The following is a 14,874-nucleotide window of genomic DNA, read 5'->3' as shown; positions in this document are numbered from 1 at the left end:
GGCAAATCACTTCACCTCTGTTTGCCTCAGTTTCCTCATGTGTTAAATGGATACGATAACAGCACCTACCTCCCAGGATTGTTGTAAAAATCAAATGAGATATCTGTAAAGCATGTTGTAAACCTTAAAGCACCATATAAATGCTAGCCATTTTTTTTCATAATTTTTATTGATGTATTTTGTTTTTACATCACAATCATTTCCAGATATCCCACTTCCCCCTGCAACTGCTTTCTAATAGGCCAATGAAACCGTAAAGATTGAAATAACTTTGTGATATGAATTTGAAAGAGTAAATCTGGTTATTATATGCTGTTCTCAACTGTGTATGCTATTCACATTTTATGCAAACGAAAAAAAAAGTCTAAGGAGATGGAGTGTCTGCTTTGCTTTGTGCTGAAGTTAAATTCCTGCTGGTGCAGTCTGGAAGAAATTTTGTTGCACCAATGCAGCACAGAGTGAGTTTCCTGTAATGTTGTTTAGTCTGGGCAGGCCTCTGCAGGTCAGCCCCTAGGCCCCCGAAGCAACTGAGCTGAACTCCAGGGATACATCTGTTTCAAACCAGGTCACAGCTGGTCCAGTGAGAGTCCAAGTCATTCACAGCAACCCACAGTCAAGCAATGAGTTCACCTTTCTATAGCACATCATGGTTTTAAAAGGCTCCTTAAGCAATTTGGAATTATGTAAACAAAGTGGCTAAAATATCCACACTATTTGACCCAGAGATTCTAGTCCTAGGGCATATAACCCAAGAAGGTCATTAATAAAAAAGAAAGTCTACATCTACAAGAAAATATTTATAACAGCACTTTTTGCGATGGCAAGAGTTGCAAATAAAGTTGATGTTCATTGATTGGGTAACACATAAATCAACTGTGGCACATGAATGTAAAGGGAATACTGCTGTGCTGTAAGAAATGATTACTATGATGAATACAGAGAAGCACAGGAAGACTTATATGAACTGATGCAGAGTGAAGCAAGCAGAGACAAGAAAACAATATACATGGTGACTACAACAATGTAAATGGAAAGAACCACCAAAAGCAATCAAAAATGTATGCTTTGGGGGCAGCTAGGTGGAGCAGTGGATAGAGCACCAGCCCTGGAGTCAGGAGGACCTGAGTTCAAATCCGGCCTCAGACACATAACACTTACTAGCTGTGTGACCCTGGGCAAGTCACTTAACCCCATTGCCCAGCCCCACAAAAAAGTGTGCTTCAAAAGTATAAAGAACAAGCATGATCCTAAAGAAGAGCTATGACAAGATCTTCCCTCCCCATCCCTGCTTTCTTTGTAGAGGTAGGGAGGAAGGGTCCACAGATGTGGAACGCTGTATATATTTTCAGATTTTTTAATGTATTGATCATCTTTGCTCATTGTTTTTTCTTCTTCCTTCTTTTCCTTTAAAAAAATTCTTTACATATGGGATGCCTCTCTAGGAGAAGTGAGGTGAAAGGATACAGGGGAAAATTTAGGTGACATAAAAACAAAAGACATCAATAAAACTTTTTTCAATGTGCTTTCCTTATAATAACCCTAGGATTATAGATTTAGAACTGAAAGAAACCTTAGAACATACTGAATCAAACCCCAAAACTTTATGGATGCGGGATTTGAGTCCCTGGAGTTAAGTGTCTGAGGCAGAACAGGAGTCACTGAGTCTGTCTGAGCTTTCATGATTGCCTGACTTTTCACTGGCAAGGCAGCGCCCTGCCTCAAGGCACCTCCCAATCTGGAGGTCTGGGTTGACAAAGACTAAGAACAGTTCTATGAGAGCTACCAAAAAGGTGTGTTATACAATCCCAGCTCACAAGAAGCATATATGTGTACATGTTTTTGTAGCTAGATATAATCTCATGGGTTGAGCAAGACATTGCCTTATAGCTTTCCAACAACAAGGATTCTCCTATACATATATATATATATATATATATCAGAAGTTGAAACAGAGCTAACTTTGACAGTCTTGATTAACATGTGAAGTGAGGCATAAAACAAGCTCGCCAAAGATATTTGCCACCATCATGAAGGATGTCCAGTGTAATATCTAAATGGAAGATGGATTCATTATAGATGTTGGAATTCTAGAGGTGCTCCTCTTTGTGGATGATGAGACACTGTGCAGATTACATGAAGCCCCAGAAAACTTCAGCACTTACTATATGATATCAACAACTGCTCAAAAGAGTTTGTCCCAAACAGTCATAGAGGAAAATCAAATGGGTAAAAAATGTCTACTATCCAGATTATAACATACAGTCAAATGGAAAAATCATCTTGCAGAGATATGGAAAAGAGGCAATGAACTGGACCCAGAATTAAAAAAGAGGAAAGTAAACTAATGCTCAGGGTTAGGCCCAACTAAAACCAGTCTGGTGGTTCATACTTGGGATTGGAATGAAGTAAGATATTCACAGACCATACAATATTCAACAAAAGAAGTTTTCATGGATATAGCATGGAAAGGATACTCACCAAAGGTATATTGTTGGTTTGCTGGACTCAATTCCCCTTGCTCCTGTACCCCCAATTCTCTATGAGAGGAATGCCTAGTCAGGAGGGTGACTGAATGGAGGTCAGAAGGGAGTGCTTGACTGCTAAGTCATTGTTAAATCTATCAAGCCTAAGTAATACTGACTGGTTTTGTGCCCTAGGGGCCAGAAAGTTATATAAACAGTTAAAGCCTTAAGTCCCTGGACCAATCAAGTTTCCAGTTTACTTTCACCGATTTTTAAGGAAGCTTAGATACTTAGGTGAACTTTTAGCTACACCAGGGACCTACCATCATGATTCCCAACCAGATTAGTATGAAATGTTTCCACTACATTCCACCCCTTGGTATCAAGATTCTAAAGGTTTTATAGAGGGTTTTCCATCACTCAAATAGACCTTGCTGCTGCTGTTCAGTCACTTTTCAGTCATGTCTGACTCTTTGTAACCCCATTTGGGGGTTTTCTTGGCAAAGATACTAGAATGGTTTGCCATTTCCTTCTCCAGTTCATTTTACAGATGAGGAAACTGAGGCAAACAGGGTTAAGTGATGTGCCCAGTGTTACACAGCTAGTGTCTGAGGCCAGATTTGAACTCAGGAAGATGAGTCTTCCTAACTCCAGACTCAGAACTCTACCTAACTGCCCCTTAAATGGCCTTAGGACCATGTTGTTATTGGATAGTGTAAAGAATAAGGAGACTCAGTTTCTGTGTGTGTGTGTGTTCTGTGTGTAGAGATTTCTGGAGTGTAGTCAAGCCCAAGTATCCCTGACTACCATTATGCTGGGCTCATAGGCCTTAGGTGCCCCAAAAGTTACATCAACAGTTCAAACCTTAGTCTTCTGGCCCAATCAAGTCTTGAGCCTTTTAAGGAAGCTTAGGGAAGGTGAATTTCCAGCTGCAGAGCTGGAGAGGGCAAGCATGCCAGACATGAGGGACAGCTAATACAAAGGCAGGAGACAGAGTTTCATGTGTGAGAGAACAGAAAGTAGGGCAGTGTAGATGGATGACAGAGTTCATGGAAGGGAGTAAGGTGGAAGAAGACTGGGAATGTAGGCAGGGGCTAGGTTATGAAAATCTTTAACTGTCAATTAGAGAAGCTTATATTTGATCTGAACATAATAACCACACTAATGACATTACAAAGCCATCCGTGTGTGTGTATTTGTATGTGTGTGTGTGTGTGTGTATGTGTGTGTGTGTACATATGTATACAGATGAACACATATACATATAGTCTCATTAGGGCAACTAGACAAAGGCACATGAAATAATTAAAAGTACAAAATAATATACGATTAAATCTTCAAATATGTTATATAAACAACAGATATTGAGGAGATTTGGAATAAGACAAGATAAACATGAGCTAAAAGAACCTGTGAAAACTGCATGGAAGAGGGAGAACAAACAATTCAACAAACACTTATTGCCTACTATGTGTAAGGCAATATTTTGATAGTTAGGAAAAAAGAGTGCACGGAAGCATTCTAGTCTCCAAGTACCCATTCTCTGTAACAGATATCTCCCATTGGTTTCCAGGAATGAGAAAGTGAAATACTGAAAAAATATTTCAAGAAACAGAAACAATCAAACTCAATAAAGTATTATTATATAAATTCAAAAACATAAATTGCCTGGGAAAGAACACTGTACTTGAAAAGAACTGCTAGGAAAACTGGAACATGCTTTGTCAGAAATTAGGTTTAGACCAAGATTTAACACCTTCTATCACAGTAAGTTCAAAACGTTTATGTAATCTGAATACGCAAGGTGATGTCACAAAAATTTTTTTTAAAAACAAGAGAACAAAATCAGATACATTATACAGTTATGGCTAGAGGGAGAGCTCTTAACCCAACAAGGTAGAGATGATCACAAAAGATAAAACAATTTTGTTTAAATGAAATTAAAAAGCTTTTGCACAAACAAAATCAATGCAGATGGGCCAAGGGATGCTGCTTAATAAGATATAATTTTGTACCAATTTTTTTGATAAAGGCCAGATATTCTAAATATATAGAGAATCAACAGAACTTTATGAAACCACAAGCTATTCCCTCCAATGAATAAGTGGCCAAAGAATATGAAGAAATAGTTCTCAAAAGAATTGCAAACTATTAACAATCAGATGAAAGACTGCTCCAAATAATTAATAAGAGAAATGCACATCAAAACCCTAAGTTTTCACCTCATATGCAACAAATCAGTAAAGATGACAAAAGATGGAAGTGGTCAATGTTGATGGGTCTGTAGAAAGATGCATACATTATTAATATACTTACGGAGCAGTAAACTGATCCAACCCTCTGGAAAGCAATTTGGAATTATGCTAAAGTGACTAAATGTTCATAAAGCAAGTGACTAAAAAGTCCATAATCTTTGACCCAAAGATCCCAGTGCTGGGCATATATCCCAAAGCAATCAAAGACAGAAAGAAAAATTCATTATGTACCAAAATCACAGCAGCACTACACAACAATGTAGCAAAAAACTGAAAACAAAGTTGATTCCCATCAAAGAAGGAATAGTTACAGAAATTGCAGTACATGAGTATAAGGAAACATTACCCTAACATAAGAAACAATTAATTTTAATAATTCAGAGACACACAGGAAGACTACATGGACTGATAGTGTGAGATAGTCAAGAAAACAATATGTGAAATAAATTATAACCATGTAAATTAAAAATAAAAACAAAATAATCAAAACTGAAATCTGTAATGATAACAACCAAGTTTGTTTCCAAAGGAGAAATGAGGAAACATACCTCCCTCATTTCTTTGCAGAGGCAGAAGACTACAAATATGAAATATGCCACATAGTGTTGATGTGTTGATTAGATTTGCTGAACTGATTATCTTTTCCTTCTCTCTCATTTTTATTTGTTGTTAGAAGGGTAGAGGAAGGGGGTAAGGATATATTTAGAAATAAAGGTAATATAGAAACAAAAGAAATCAATAAAATTTGAGGAGAGATGAATGCAAAGTGAAATGAGCACAATTCAGAGAACAATTTCTACAATCACTACATCACTGAGGGCACTGGACTAGATAACCTTTAAGGTCCCCCTGGCTCTGAATCTATGATGCTATCTTAAGGGAAAGCAATAAGGTATAGAGGGAAGAACACTACATTTGAAGTTGAAGGACCCTGGGTCTTGCTAATTGGCTAGCTTTGCCAATCATTATCTGGGTGGCCTTGGGCAAACTACTTTACCTTTATGAGTCTCATTTTCCTCATTTTTAAAATTAAGGTGTTGTACTATACCATCTCTAAGGTCCACTTCTGAAGTTAAATCCATAAGGCTGTGATTCTACCTTAATTTCCCAGAAACTCCCATTCCATCTCACTGACATTCAGTACTCATCTCTCACTAGAAAAACAAGGGCCTTTGAAAACAGATACAGAGGCGGGAGACCCAAGCATTATCCATAGTTAATGGGTTCTTTCTTTAGATAGGTTCCAGGATTGAACAGTCTAATCAGTACTTTTTTTGGGGGGAGGGGTAATATACCATTCTTCTAGCCTCCCAAATTCATAGCCTGCCCATCATCCTCAAGACTTCACTCTCCCTTCACCCTATTCATTCAGTCACCAAATCCTGCTATTTTTATCACCCCAACATCTCTCTTATCTGATCTCTTCCTTCTATTCACATAGGTTTTTCACACCACTTCAGTTCAGATGCTATCACCTCACACCTAAATCATTGCAAAAGCCTCCTTGTCCCAAGTTCCTTTCCACTCCAATCCATCCTCCAAATAGCTGCCTAAGTGATTTTCCCTAGTCACCAATCTGACCAAAGAATTCCCATATACTCAATAAAGACCAGTAGTTTCCCATTGCCTCTAGGATCAAATATAAATTCCTCTGTTTAGCATTTAAAGCCCTACAAAACTTAGCTCCAAGTTATCTTTCCAAACCCACCAGACATTACTCTCTATCCACAACTCTTTGATATAGCCAAACTGGCCTTCTCCCTACTCCTCATGCCTGGCTCTTCATCTCCTAGGTTTCCACATCTCTGCACTACTTATTGCCTCCATGCCTAGAAAGCACTCCCTCTTCATCTCAGCCTCATAGAATCTCTCTCTTCCCTCAAGAGGCACATTCTACATGAAGTCTTTCCTAATTCCCCCCCCCACCACAACTATTAGTGATCTCCCCCTTTGTATTTATTTTCTTCATAGTTATTATGTGTATACTTGATTATCTGCAATTTATCCTCTATATATCTTGTTTGTACATATCTATTTGCATGTTGCCCCTGCCATTAGACTGTGAGCTCCCTGAGGGTAGGGATTGTCTTTTGCCCATCTTTGTAACTTCAGGGCTTAACACAGTAGGCCCATATCAAGCACTCAATAAACGTTTACTCACATACCTGCTGTCTCTTCATTAGTAAGTAAGCCACTTGAAAGTTAGGGTTATTTCATTCTTTGTACTTGCATTCCCTGTGCATAGCCCAGTGCCTGGCACACAGTAGTCACTTAATAAATGATTGTTGACTGAGAGTGAAGTGAGCTTGGTCACAAATACATTTTCATTTTAAAAGCACAAATTCTCCAGCACCTAATACTGAGTCCTCCTTGGGAAATTTTCCAGACTTTGATGGAGGGAGGAAGTTGTTGCTATTGTTTTCTATAAAGTCTTGGGTTTGGAGGGGGAAAGTGAATCCAACCAGAAGTTGCCATGTGCCTGCTTGTTGAACAACATCGCCACAAACCCACCACATGTAATAAAGGGTTAGTTTGGTGAGTGAAAACAATAAAGGAAAACTAATTGAGGGTTTTCATTCTCAGTCTGATCTTTTTCTCATTTCAGACTCACCACACACAATCTTTATCAACTGCCAGCCTCCTTTATTGGCTCTCCCATTACAGCAACTCAGCACAGACCAAAAGAATGTATCTGTGTCCTAACCAAACAATCAGGTTCCACCCATGTCCACAGGAAGCCACCCTAGGAGAGACAAGACTCAATAATGATCTGGTTAACTGAAGGGGCCTCCATCCATTGAGAGTCCAATTCCCTAACAAAGGATGAGAAAGAAGAAGTAACAAATTAATCTATATAATCCCCCTGAAGGAAAAATCTGATTCTGCTCCTCCTACTCTCATACCTCACCACTGTCACTGGGTAGCTCATCTTCCAGCAAGAAGGAAATTAACTCTGAAACCCACTACTCCTCAGAACCTCCAAGCTCTGGGACACTTTCTCCTTCCCAGAGGGAAAGAGGGTGGATATTAGAGAGCTCCTTCAAGATCCTCCATTTAAGGAGCCCTCTCTCCCCTACCCCATCCCACCCCTGGTCCCCAATGCTTTTAGCTTCTATGATTAGACTGTGAGCTCCTTGAGGGCAAGGACTGTCTTCCACCTTTCTTTATAGTAGTGCCTGGCACACAGTAGGCACTTCACGTTTATTGACTGACTGACTTAAGGCTGTGAGCGTCCTGGTCTGCTGATAAAGAAGAATTTAACACGTATATTCCTCTCTCATTTATCAAGACCAGATATCAAGAACCAAGGCTGTAGATTTAGGGCTGGAAGAGATCTCAGAGATCACCAGGTCCAACACCTTGCACTTGATAGATGAGGGAAACTGGGGCCCAGAGATGCTAATTGATTTGCCCAAAGTCACACAGTCAGTAAACTGCAGGAGACAGGGATTTAACCCCAAGTCCTCCAACTCCAAATCCACGCTCTTTTCACTACACCACAGTGATACACATGCTGTTGTGTGAATGCTGATTTAGCCTCAAAAACCAGCCAGCTGCAAGATCAAATCCGCAGAGATCACAGGATTACAGATTTAGTATTAGAAGGGACCTCAGAATGCCATCAAGTCCAAACAACTCATTTTACAGAGAAAAAAAAAACAGGTACAGACTTGCCAGAGTCACAGAACTAGCAAATGTCAAGAGTGGGATTTGAACCCAAATCTTTCTGACTCCAAATCCAGTGTTCTTTTTCACTACACCACAACATGTACCAGAGGAAGGGAAGGGGGAAAGAAGGAAGAAAGGAAGGGAGGGAAGGAGGGAGGAAAGAAGGAAGGAAGGAGGGAAGAAAGGAAAAAAGAAAACTGTGCATACCCTTTGATCCAGCAATACCACTACCAGGTCTGTATACCAAAAAGATCATAAAGAAGGAAAAAGACCCACCTGTACGAAAATATTTATAGCAGCTCTTTTTGTGGTGGCCAAGAATTGGAAATTGAAGGGATGCCCATCCACTGGGGAATGACTAAACAAGTTGTGGCAAATGAATGTAATGGAATACTATTGTGCTATGAGAAATGATGACCAGGCAAATTTTAGAAAAACCTGGAAAGACTTACACGAACTGATACTGAGTGAAGTGAGCAGAGCCAGGAGAACATTGTACACAGTAACAGCAACACTGTGTGATGACTAACTATGATAGTCTTAGCTCTTCTCAGCAATACAAGGATCCAAGACAATCCCAAAAGACTTGTGATGGAAAATGCTAACTCCATCCAGAGAAAGAACTATGGAGTCTGAATACAAATTGAGGCATACTATTTTCACTTTTTTTTTTGCTATTTTGTTTTTTCTTTCTCATGGGTTTTTCCTTTTCTTCTTATTCTTCTTTCACAACATGATTAATGTGGAAATATGTTTAACATGATTGTACGCATATAACCTATATCAGATTTCTTGCTATCTTGTGAAGGGGGGAAGGGAGAAAACTTTGGAACTTAAAATTTTATAAATCTTATAAAAATAGTTGCCTTTTTATATTTTATATATAAATTTTATACATATAGTATATTGTATATTTACACATAATACATAAAATTTATGTACTATAACATATAAATGTTATAAAAATAGTTGAAAACTATCTTTACATGTAACTGGAAAAAATAAAATACTATTAAAAAAGGGAGGGAGGGAGGGGAAAAGAGAAGGAAAGAGGAGAAAGAAAAAAGGAAGGGAAAAGGGAGGAAATGAAAAAGGAAGGGAGGAAGACAAGGAAGGAAGAGAAAGAAGAAAGGAAGAAAGAGAGGAAAAGAAAGGAGGGAGGAGAAAAGGGAGAGAGGGAAGGAGGGAGGGAGGGATAAGAAAGAAAGAGAGAAGAAGAAAAGAAAGAAAAAAATAGCTGTTATATCTGGCCCACATATGATCCTGCTGGAAGAGCCTCTCTTTGGCAGTTTCTAAGTACAGATTAGAAGACAAATACATCTGGTTTCCACTCAATTTAGTCCCTTTCTGTTTGTTGGAAGAGGAGAATCTATAAATAATCCAGGATCCTCTACCCTTACATGTGAAAAATGAGATGCTATCCAAACTTCCCTGTTCAAGAAAGAAGAGTTTTCATAGAGTTTTGAATATAGTTGAACAAACACCCACAGTGACCTCCATTTAAAGAGGAGAACAGGATGTCCGTTAAAGATACCCAGATATCCCACTGCACTGCTGGCCTACACCAAACGGCAAGTGATCAATGTCCATGCTGGACAGAGAAAAAAAGGATAGGGCAAGGGACTGGACCTGTGATTTCACTGGTACAGGGAACTTCCAAATGCAGAAACTCCCTCTACTGATTTAAATTAGCACCTTCTCTAAAAACTGATCATTTTAGAGTGCTGCCTAGAGCACCCAGAGATTAAGAGATTAAGGATCACATAGCCAATCTGTGTCAGAGGCAGAACTCAAAATCAGGTCTTCTTGGCTCTGAGCCCAGGTCTCTATACAATACACCACAAAGTCTCAGAGAAAAATGCTACTGGGAATCCATTCCAGGCAGAGGGTCTGTGCTAGGATTCATAAATGGTTTCCGAAATGATTTGGAAATTGCATGGGTTTTTTTTGTATTTACCAGGTAGTGCTAACAAATCTAGGTATATAAAGCACCACTCTTAAGGGGTCAGAAGGTCCCTGATGTGGAAATGAAGCTGCAATTTAAATGAATAAAATCGAACAGACTGGGGTGGGGGGGAGCAAATATGTTGTTATAAGGCAAGCCATGATGCAAACCTTACTGCAAAATCTATAAGCAATGACAAATTAAACAATAAAAACAAAGAAACTTGGGAGGAGTTGTATGAACTGATATGGAATGAAAAAGAACTAGAAAAAATTCTTATGATAATCATAATAATGTAAAGGAAAATCACAATGAAAGACTTCAGTGCTATGATTAATGTACTGTCTCACTGCGGAACATAGGGAAACATGTCCCATGAGAGGAAACACTGTCTAACAGAGAGTGACCTCAGATCCAGGGAAGACCTGGACTCATCCTCAATCCTGCCACTGGCACATCTTGGCTATGGGACCTAAAGTAAGTCTCTGGACCTGTGAGGGCTCTGGGCAATTCTCTAAAACTATATGTTGTAGCTGATGCTGTTTTCAGTCACGTCTAACTATTCGTGACCCCACTTGGGTTTTCTTGGCAAAGATACTGGGGTAGTTTGCCATTTCCTTCTCCAATTCATTTTTATGCATAAGGAAACTGAGGCAAACAGGATTAAGTCCTTGCCCAGTCACAAAACTAGGCAGTGTCTGAGGCCAGATTTAAACTCAGGTTTTCCTGACTCTGGGCCCAGCACTCTATCCATGAGCCACCTGGCTGCCATATGTTAAAGGGAAGATTGTCAATTTATGATGTTAGAGGAAGGTCTTTGCCAGGAGCTCCTACACCAATTAAATCATAGACCTCGTCATAATTTTTTAAAAAAATGTTTAATGCCTCCATACTCTGGAGAGGAAGTAGACTACAAGTGCTAGGTACATTAATAATCTGTACATTTTCAGACACCATTAAATGGGTTGATTTCTTTTGCTTGATAAGGGAAGACTCTGGTCTGGGTTGAAATGGGGAATCATTGGGAAATTACAATAATGTTTTTCAAAAAGCCAAATGCTTAAAAAACAAAGCTCTTAAAAAGAAAGAAGATAGAGTCAAAGGGGTAGAGCTTTCTGATAGCCATATTCTTTGGCTCACACTCCCATTCAGGGTTTCCCCTGGATACAGCAGAATTTAGTTGTTGTGCCTAGCATTCCACCAAAAAAAAAAAAAGGAAAAGGATCCACAGCTCTCATATAAGCACTCAGGCTAAGAAAACATTGACTATAGGATAGGTTTTATTTAATCTAACATATAATCCCCCAAAAGACAAAGAACTCTCATCCAAGTCCAATAACCAGACAAAACAACTTTCCTTAACTCTCTGTGCCTTCTCGGTGTCCTTCTCCATGGACCTATACAGTCCTCCAGACATTAACTCCAGAAGCTGTTTAAGGCCCTATATCCCCTCCCCTACTTCCATTAACAGGAAAGTTCTTTAAAGAGAACCTCTTCCTCTAGAGACCTCCACAGTTCATATGACTCACATTATCAGGGAAACAAGATTCAAGTTTGGTCCTCCACACTGTGACTCTGTCCTTTGTTATTTTTCAGACAGCCCCTGGGTCCATGAACTCTTCTACTAGATACAGGAAACTTTGTCCAAGAATTCTTCCACTTGTTCAATCCACCATCACTCTCACCAATGCCACTCCACTGCTGCCACCTTGTTTTAAAGTAGCTCCTGGCTTGGCACAGGAACTCCTCAATGCTCAGCTCTGATGCCATGTGGTACCCTAAAGGGATCTCACAGATATACAGGTGTCCCCTCCATGGAAAGGGATGAGTATCTCTATAAAACTCCTTTCATCTCTGAGTCCCTCTCTTTCCTGCCCTACTTTGAAAAGGTAATTGGATGCAGGGATGCATGACTAACCATAATTTTATTATAAAGATGGAATCGACTTCCCTATGGATCAACTCATTCCTGCTGTAATTCATCACCCAGACTTCAGACCCTAGTAAAGAGCTGAAAATACAGGAATTCTGCCCCCAACAACTCTGCCACATGTTGAGAAAGATAGTAGTGAAGGAGCTATTCTACAGTCATGAGCCCTGGAATTGAACTCACACAATTAATTAGTTTGATGCTAAAGTCCAAATCTCCAGGGTGCTAAGTCCAACACTCTATCCTCTAGACCTGAAGCCAACAATGTGTCTGAGTCCTGATTCCTAAAGGACATAGCTCTATGTTACAAGAAATCAACAAAGCAACTGACAATGAAGGATTGTGCATGTGGGAGTGTGCAGAGGGAAATCTTTCAATGATGCTTAAATATGCCAGTCACTGAATAATAAACAGAACCATCACATAGCCAAAGGGTAAAACAGAGAAGAAAGGCTTTGAAAAATGTAGTCCTTAGCTGAGGGATAAGTAAATTAAGGTACTGGATGATGGCAGGGTAGAATTTAACTCATTGGTACAAGCATCTATACAGTCTGCTCTCTCCTAAGATGAGACACTCCCAGTGGTCAGGACTCAGGCTCTCTCCTCTTCTTGCAGTGGGTGTGGTATCAGGCACACACTGAATACTTTGAAAAGTTCAGCAGATGATAAACCAACAGGAAAAAAAGGTCATATGCTCAAAGGAGGCAATTTTTAACCACAAGGAAGCAGCTTCTACTTTCAAAACCAGAAGACCTCTGAAATCCAGGAATAAGGGCAGAAATGCTTTTGTAGAACCCGGGAACAGTATTAGGAGGCAGCAACCAAGACTGGGAGGTACACTAAGTCATAGAAGGACTGCATCTGCTGCTGGTGGAGAGAGTTCCCACAAAGGAAAGTCCTCGGAAATCGAAAGTATGAATAAGCTGCTTGTAGCTTTTCACTGCCCATCTGATATCATTCTCTCCCTGTCCAAAGGAAGCCAGTATGGAGGAGAGGATAGATGGAGCAGTGGACTCAGAGCCAGGAGGAGCTGAGTACGTCACTTAACTTCTCAGTGGTCCGGAAAAGCAGAACAGAGTATCTCTACGGCAGATCTCTCAATAATGGAGTAAACACCCTAATCATCAAGTGAAGCCAGAGTGCCAGGCTACAGGTTCTAAGAAGCCCAAGTCCACGCACCACTATTTTTAGGCAGCCTTCTAAAAACTACATGTGAGTTGCAGAGGAGATATCGACATGTATTGATAGGAGTTTTCTCATTTGGGTGATGAAATCAGTGCAATCAAAGATCTAGTCTCTTGCCCTTTGCCTGAAGAGCCGCTACCTACTCTCCATCTTGCAGGTGTTAATGTCTGTTCCTACATACTTTGACAATAAACCCCGGTCCAAGTACTCCCTCAACACCATTTAAATAGCTCTCTGTTCTGGGCAGCCAGGCTAGCTGACCAACACAAAGGCCCCTTCTCAGAGTCTCTCACTGGGAAGAGTTTTCAGAAAAGCTGTAGGATGAAAGGAGGCTGCCTAGTCTCCATTTTGGACTTAGAAGACAGCAGGTAGCTGTTTCTGCTTCCCACCAGAAGAGAGCAGTTATCACCATGGGAGAATCAGCTAACCAGTAACAGAGAGAGTGGGACATCTATCCTTCTAGCCAAAAGACTAGCTCTGGACTGTTTCCATTCGCCCCCATCTGTGTAACCCTGGGCAAGTGACAACTTCTCTGTACCTCAGGTTCCTCAGCTGTAAATTGAAGATGATATTAATAAGAACACTTAGTTCATAGGGTTGTGGTGAGGATCAAATGAGATACTTGTAAAGAGCTTTGTATAATATCCAGCAGCACAACAGGTGTTTAATAAATTTGCCAAGGGGCAGCTAAGTGGCGCAGTGGATAGAGCACCTGTCCTGAAGTCAGGCGGACCTAAGTTCAAATCCGGCCTCAGACCAAACACTTGACACTTACTAGCTGTGTGACCCTGGGCAAGTCACTTAACCCCAATTGCCAAAATATAAAAAAAATAAATTTGCAAAAAAGTGAGAAACCTAGGGATTTAGGAGCAATGGCCCAGAGAAAGCAGAGCTGAGTATCTCTGTGGCAGGTCCCTTAAAATGGAATAAACACCCTAAACATCAGGCAGAGATTAGGGTGCCATGCTACAAATTCTAAGGCATGCCAGATCATACACCACTATTTTTTCTCCCTGTTTCTCATCTTCAAAGACACACATACATCATTCCTCCCTTATGGCTGACAGGTCCCTCCAACCCAAAGTATTTAGCTTACATATTTTGGCCATATATATTGAGAAGACAGGATTCACTGGAAAAGACCTTGATGTCGGAAAAGATTGAAGGCAATAGGAAAAGAGGATGGCAGAGGATGAGATGGATAGATAGCATCATGAAAACAATGCACATAAGCTTGGACAGACTTCAAGAGAGAGTGGAGGATAGAAGGACCTAGCATGCTGTGGTCCATGGGGTCACAAAGAGTTGGACATGACTGAATGACTGAACAACAACATTCCTCCAACCCACCTCTCAAGCCCCTACCTCCTTTACTGAATTCATCAATAAGCATTTATTAGTTGTCAATTGTTTTTTTCAGTCATGTCC

General features: G+C 40.1%; 1 protein-coding gene across 1 annotated transcript in view; it reads right to left on the bottom strand.

The window, feature by feature from the left end:
- The window catches only part of STARD9 (StAR related lipid transfer domain containing 9), a 149,024-nt gene that overhangs the window by 86,485 nt on the left and 47,665 nt on the right, over window positions 1-14,874 (bottom strand).

Source organism: Phascolarctos cinereus, unplaced genomic scaffold (genome assembly GCF_003287225.1).
Source record: "Phascolarctos cinereus isolate Bilbo 61053 unplaced genomic scaffold, phaCin_HiC Scaffold_3;HRSCAF=262, whole genome shotgun sequence".
In the NCBI taxonomy this organism is placed as follows: domain Eukaryota; kingdom Metazoa; phylum Chordata; class Mammalia; order Diprotodontia; family Phascolarctidae; genus Phascolarctos; species Phascolarctos cinereus.
The sequence above is the reverse complement of the archived record's forward strand: the minus strand, read 5'-3'. Positions and strand labels throughout refer to the sequence as shown.